A 6368-nucleotide genomic window follows, 5' to 3' on the forward strand; every position below is an offset into this window, starting at 1 on the left:
AGGAAAAGCAAAACTGTATTACCATGTTTGGCATGTGTCACGTCCATACAACATCACCCCACTTCATATTTTCTTAGTTTAGGTATGTCGTTTTCTTTGTTGCGCTGACATTTTATGTTGTTAGGTTTGACGTTGTATCCCACTTGGGTTCCACGTCTCGGTGATCGAATAATTACGCGGCGGTGAACAATTGAGTGCTTGTGTGCTAAGTTTCAGCTTAGTCAGCACACCATCAAAACTTTTTCTTGGTCGGATGTCGACTAAGTACACAATGGTCAGAGTAGTGGATGATGGGGCCATCTGCATCAAAACTGAGGCATGTGCATCGTCTCGTCATGGACATGCCCCGACCAAGGCAGTGAAAGATTTGGAATGCAGGTTCCACACATCCGAGGAGGTGGACAACATGCACATATGACATGGGAAAGCACGAACATCGTGCATGCAACACCATTGTCTACAATATGCATTCTTACGCCATCACTATGCGAACATCTATTATATTTTAGAAAAAATAATTTTAGATTCTTCATCAAATGAACTTCCTAACCATATAATGATTTTGGCATATCATAAATGTTTTATTAATCAAATCAAAGACATAAAAAACCATACCCGACTTATAATAAACCCAGCCATAGGGAGTACCTTTTCTTGGGTTACGTGCTAGCTAGTATCGCAGGTGATGGAGGCGCAATGAAAGCGGCGTGCCTTCGGCTCGCTCCAGTACTCGTAGTCGTCGCTAGATGGCCTACAGATCTGGATGTAATTTTTACTTTTGGTATTCTTTGAACTACCTTGGTAGTTGATGAATAGATCGAAAGTTTTTTTCAAAGAAAAAAGACTCCAATAGTTATTCGAGCTATGGATAAGCAAACATTAATAGTGATGTTTTGGTGAGTCGTTGTATTTACATTTTAAATTGAAAATTGTTTGTTTCGACCATTTTATTTTATTGTATACAAACATGAGCTCCGTTGTGGAGCTAGCGAGCGCGAGCTATTGGCTGTGTACGGGCGCAAAGTTAATGTACCAAAATGTAAAGAAGAAATTGTGAAAGGAAAGATGTTGCCATCCATTCTGGATGGACGTGCAGAGAAGAAGTTGATCTCTTTGGCTCCCTGGCCGGCACCGGCTCTCTCGGTCGAGGATTCTTCCAGGAGGCCGACGGGTCCGCGGCTGCGGGCAAGGTCCTAAGGAACAATGACCCGCTGGAAGCGGAACTGCATGCGATCATGCAGGGCATGGCATTGGCGATCCAATATTCTAACTTCCCCATCATACTTCAGTCGGATTCGTCGAAGGCCTTGTCGAGCCTGTCAAATGAAACCTTGGTTCGGTCGGCTTACGACCAGTTAGTTCCTGTGATTAAGGATCTTTTTGGTAGTAGGGTGTTTGTACCTCAGAAAATGAGTCGTACTCAAAATAGAGTTGCCGATCGGTTGGCCAACTATAGCCGGTCTGAATGAGCTACTGCTGTGTGGCTCGGCTCGGTTCCACCTTGTATCGAGGACTTATGGCCTCTTGACTGTAACTCTATGAACTTGCAATAAAACTCCCTTTACCCCGCAAAAAAAAAGTACCGAAAAGTAACCGTCGTATTCAAAATGGGAGGCAGACTATCACGGTGGCACAATATATGGTCCAACAATGCTCTAGCACGGTATGCACTGACGTACCTACGCTGTCGCTAACTGACTATCCCTGTCGCGGTTTTTTACTTTCGCGTTCCGTCTGTAGCTCATATCACAACCGTCATTCTATTCATTGGGATAAACGCTGCATGCAACCCAGTACGTGGTGGGGCCATGGTGACTGCTCGTATTGGCTTGTATTGGATTTTACCGGGTCACGCGGTGGCCGTATTCCTACTGGTGGACCCTACTGATTGACGCGCGTGACAGATGACACAGGACAGCTTCAATGGAAATGCGTACTTCAATATTCGTGTCAGGGATGCATGCGCGTGGTAGAACTACTCCTGTCCAGAACTGCCACTTTTTTTTTTGCCAGAACTGCCACTAGTAGCACTCAGTTCATAGTTACCATAGCGATGGCGTGAGGACGTGAGGACGTGAGGACGTGGCAGGCATAAAGTGCTGCTGTCATATGGTCTAAAGTGCTCTTACCATAGTATAGTACTAAAATAAAGACAAATTCGACGCGGCTAATCGCAAGCTATGTCTGTCTTAAGCTACTGCCGTCCGACTAGTTAGAATATTAGATACGCCCTCCCTTGAATATGTCGTACGTAAGTCCACTGCATGCATTAATTTGCGTTTTTTTCTGTCTGACTTCAATCACGGGAGCTTTCGAGCTGGCCGGTACGTGCGTCCGTCTTCTAAAGAAAAGACTTTTTTTTTGGCAAAAATGGTTGAGATATCATGAATTTTTTGCCGTTACACTCGTGTAAATTGTTTGGCGAAGAAATGAATTTCATGGTATTGATGGCGTAAAAAAAATTCAGAGTTGAACAACTTTTATGTTGCGCAATCCTAAGATTCATATATGCTTGGTCCCGTAGGAATGCTTGAGTATGCAAGTTAATGAAACATCAGTATCAGACTAACCACATACATTGCCACAGAAGTATCATAGAGATAATTTTTATGATCTTGAATATGTTTGTCTGTGTCTAAGAATCAGACATTGGGTTGTCAGTTACAGCCCTTTGTGAAATCGGTCAGGGACTGAGCGTGTCTAGTTTCCTAAGTCATCGGTCTCTCAAGTGCGCAATGTGAATGAACAAAGTTTTCATCATAAGAGATAAAAATTTGATAAGTACTTCGTGCCCTATACCTTAAGTGCGCCACGCATTTTAGGAAGTTCATAAATTGTTATGCATGACGGTAAAGTTCTTCTGGATCAATCTCTCAAGTGCATAATGTGCATGAACAAAGTTTTTATCATAATATATAAAAATGTTAATAAGTCCTTCATGCCTGATATATTAAGTGAAAGGATCGATATGGTTGACTAGAGGGGGGGTGAATAGACAGCTTTACTTCACAAATTAGGTTTAGCAACAAATAGGTTGTCTTGATGGGAAACTAGGTGAGCAACCTATATGATGCTGACAACAAAGGATACAACACAAGTAAAGCTTGTACAAAGTAAAGGTAAGAGATAACCACAAGTGGAGCCGGTGAAGACGAGGATGTGTTACCGAAGTTCCTTCCCTTTGAAGGGGAAGTATGTCTCCGTTGGAGCGGTGTGGAGGCACAATGCTCCCCAAGAAGCTACTAGGGCCACCGTATTCTCCTCATGCTCTCACACAATGCGAGATGCCGTGATTCCACTAGTGGTGCCCTTGAAGGCGGTGACCAAACCTTTACAAACAAGGTTGGGGCAATCTCCACAACTTGATTGGAGGCTCCCAATAACACCACAGAGCTTCACCATAATGGAATGTGGCTCCGAGGTGACCTCAATCATCTAGGGTGCTCAAACTCCCAAGGGTAACAAGATCCGCAAGGGATTAGTGGGGGGAATCAAATTTCTCTTGGTGGAAGTGTAGATCCGGGCCTTCTCAACCAATCCCTAGAAATTCAACAAGTTTGATTGGCTAGGAAGAGAGATTGGGCGAAAATGAGCTTTTGAGCAACAATATGGACTTTGGGGGAGGAAGAGGTGAGTCTTCTTGGGAAAAAGGCCCCCTTTTACAGTGGGGGGCAAATCCAACCATTATGCACCTCTCAGCCCGCAAGCAAGCGGTGCTACCGCTCCAGTCGCAGTACTACCGCCTATAGAAAACAGAGGAATGGGCGGTGGTAGCTGCGGTAGTAGGGTTGGTACTACCGCTGCTACAACCGCCAGTTTTCTAGGGGCGAATAGGTAGCACGGTAGAGACCCGGAGGTACTACCGTAAAACCCGACACGAAAAAGTCGAGGCCCCAACTATGAGCGGAGGTACGAGCGGGATCTTAAATTGTTTGTGGATAATGGTAAAGTTCTATCGGATCGATCTCTCAAGTGCGCAGCATGCATAAACAAAGTTTTCATCATCAGAGATAGAATTTTGATAAGTCCTTCCTGCCCTATACCTTAAGCCTGCCACAAGGTTGAGCGAAGTTCTTAAATTATTATGGACAACGGTAAATGTGTTCTAGATCGTTCTCTGAATTGCGCGTGCATGAACAAAATTTTCATCATAAGAGATACAATTTTGATAAGTCATTCGTGCCCTGTACCTTAAGTGCGCCACACGCTCGAGAAAAATTATTAAATTGTTTATGGATTACTGCAAAGTTCTTCCGATCGATCTCGCAAGTGCGCAGAGTGCACGAACAAAGTTTTCTCACGAGAGATAAAATTTTGATAAGTCCTCTATGCCATATACCTTAAGTGCGCCACACGCTTGAACAAAGTTCTTAAATTGTTGGGGATGACGGTAAAGTTCTTTCGGATTGATCTCTCAAGTGCATGGCGTGCATGAACAAAGTTTTCATTCTAAGATATAAAATTTTGATAAGTTCTCCATGCCCTATACCTTAAGTGCGCCATACGCTTGAACAAAGTTCTTAAATTGTTATGGATGATGGTAAAGTTCTTCCGGATTGATCATTCAAGATCTCAAATTGGATATGGATGACGGTAAAGTTCTTCCGGATCGATCTCTCAAGTGCGCATCGTGGATGAACAAAGTTTCCATCACAAGATATAAAATTTTGATAAGTCATTCGTGCCCTACAGACGCACAGAGGCGTCATTTAATTTTGGTCTACGAAACTGGACACTGATACATTACATATTGTGTTTAATTAACTTAGTGGACAATTCCTCAGAAATTTCTAAATGAATGCACTGTACTTTATTGGGAAATTAATAGACTCACCATTATTTTCTGAAATAGCAAGACCATAAATAATATAAGGGGCTCAATTTCTTCCTGAATATTTACGCGATGTGCAAGCACTGGGTTGGTTACTTCTCTATTATCAGAAAAAGTGCTTCGAAGCAAATCCCAGTCACATACTATCATCCCAAAAGTGCAGAGCAACCCACTAAAAAATACTGCACATATTTTTACAAAAAGTTTGATCCAGTTCTTCAGTTCTTCAGTTCTGATACATTTTCTTCAATAGTTGAAGACAAAAAATAAATAGTTCCTCACAATACAATAACATTTGAATTAGGTGACTACGGTTCACTTCAACTAACAGAAAGGTATACTAGGCACACAAGAATCTGAATATGCACATGCATCAATTTCCTTCGACGGCAGCCGCCGGAGGGATGCACACACACGAGAATACGAAGTGAGATCAGAAAACAAAATCTGAGGTCAACGGCTTGTAGCACAAATCCATATCACCGAACAACCGACAACAAAGGTCGCAAGTGATGGCATTCTAGGAGATCGAAGATCCATCGTAGTAGCACTGGAGTTTTATAACACAGACAGAAATTTGTAGGTAGAAAGGAGAGCTGGAAGAAACAAACAAACTATAAAAAATCCATGACACCGACAACAAAATTGCATGGCTAGAGTTCTACATGATCCAAGTTCCACCACACCGGCCTGTAGGTAGTCGCACTGGAATTAAAACATAAACAAAAATAATAAGGAAAAAAAGGAGAGCAGCAAGAACAAAACAAAGTAGAAATAGATTTTATAGAAGAACGGGTGAGACCATGGGAAAGGAAACCTAATTTTGCAAGCCCACAACGCCTGCTCGGTATGGATATGAACGTCAAGCGTCGGAGGGGCACCGGGTGGATCTGGCCGGAGGAGGGGAAGGAGAAGGTGGTGGTCGTCGGCTCGTCGCCGTGGTGGGGCTCGCTCGACGGCCAGCACGCCAGCAGCCGTGTTGGGGCTCGCTCGACGGGGGAGCGCAACCCAAGTCGTGGTTGGGAGGAAGATCTGGTCGGAGGCCTCCAAATCGCGACGGTGGCTGGCTGTGGAGGGGATGGGAGGGGCGGCCCGATTGGATCTGGTCTCGGAGATAACAGAGAGAGGGATAGTAGTCACGCGTGAAGTAGGCTCAGGTAGGAATAGAGTAGATACGATTTGACTGTATTGCAGCCGTATAGCCGAGTGAAACGGAAAAATAAGACTTCTGCCAGTGGGCCCAGGGTGGGCCAGCCGGCGTGGATCCCTGCGAGAGCGGACGGAAGAGATTTGCGCTGTGAACGGAACGCGAATGAAAAAGCCTTTTTCGATCCCTGTCCGCATGAATCCCCTTCCTGACGTTCCAAGGGTGGTTGCCCCCTTTCCACACTTGTGTTCTCTGATGAATATGAAACCATAAATCCAAAAGAGAGAAACGGATGCACTCGTCGCACACCTGGGCTGGGCTACTACGTACGCAAGTGCATGAAACTTATATACCACTCCCTTCGTTCCTAAATAATTGTCTTTCTAGAGA

General features: G+C 44.1%; 1 long non-coding RNA gene across 1 annotated transcript; it reads right to left on the reverse strand.

Moving 5' to 3' along the window:
- Positions 1-5279: 5279 nt before the first annotated feature.
- LOC123083219 (uncharacterized) lies at positions 5280-6039 on the reverse strand. Its single transcript, XR_006439245.1, has 2 exons — positions 5649-6039; positions 5280-5536 (listed from the first exon to the last, which is right to left on the reverse strand). It is a non-coding gene; the product is annotated as an uncharacterized lncRNA (long non-coding RNA).
- Positions 6040-6368: the final 329 nt, after the last annotated feature.

The sequence above is a fragment of the Triticum aestivum genome, chromosome 4A, assembly GCF_018294505.1.
Source record: "Triticum aestivum cultivar Chinese Spring chromosome 4A, IWGSC CS RefSeq v2.1, whole genome shotgun sequence".
In the NCBI taxonomy this organism is placed as follows: Eukaryota; Viridiplantae; Streptophyta; class Magnoliopsida; order Poales; family Poaceae; genus Triticum; species Triticum aestivum.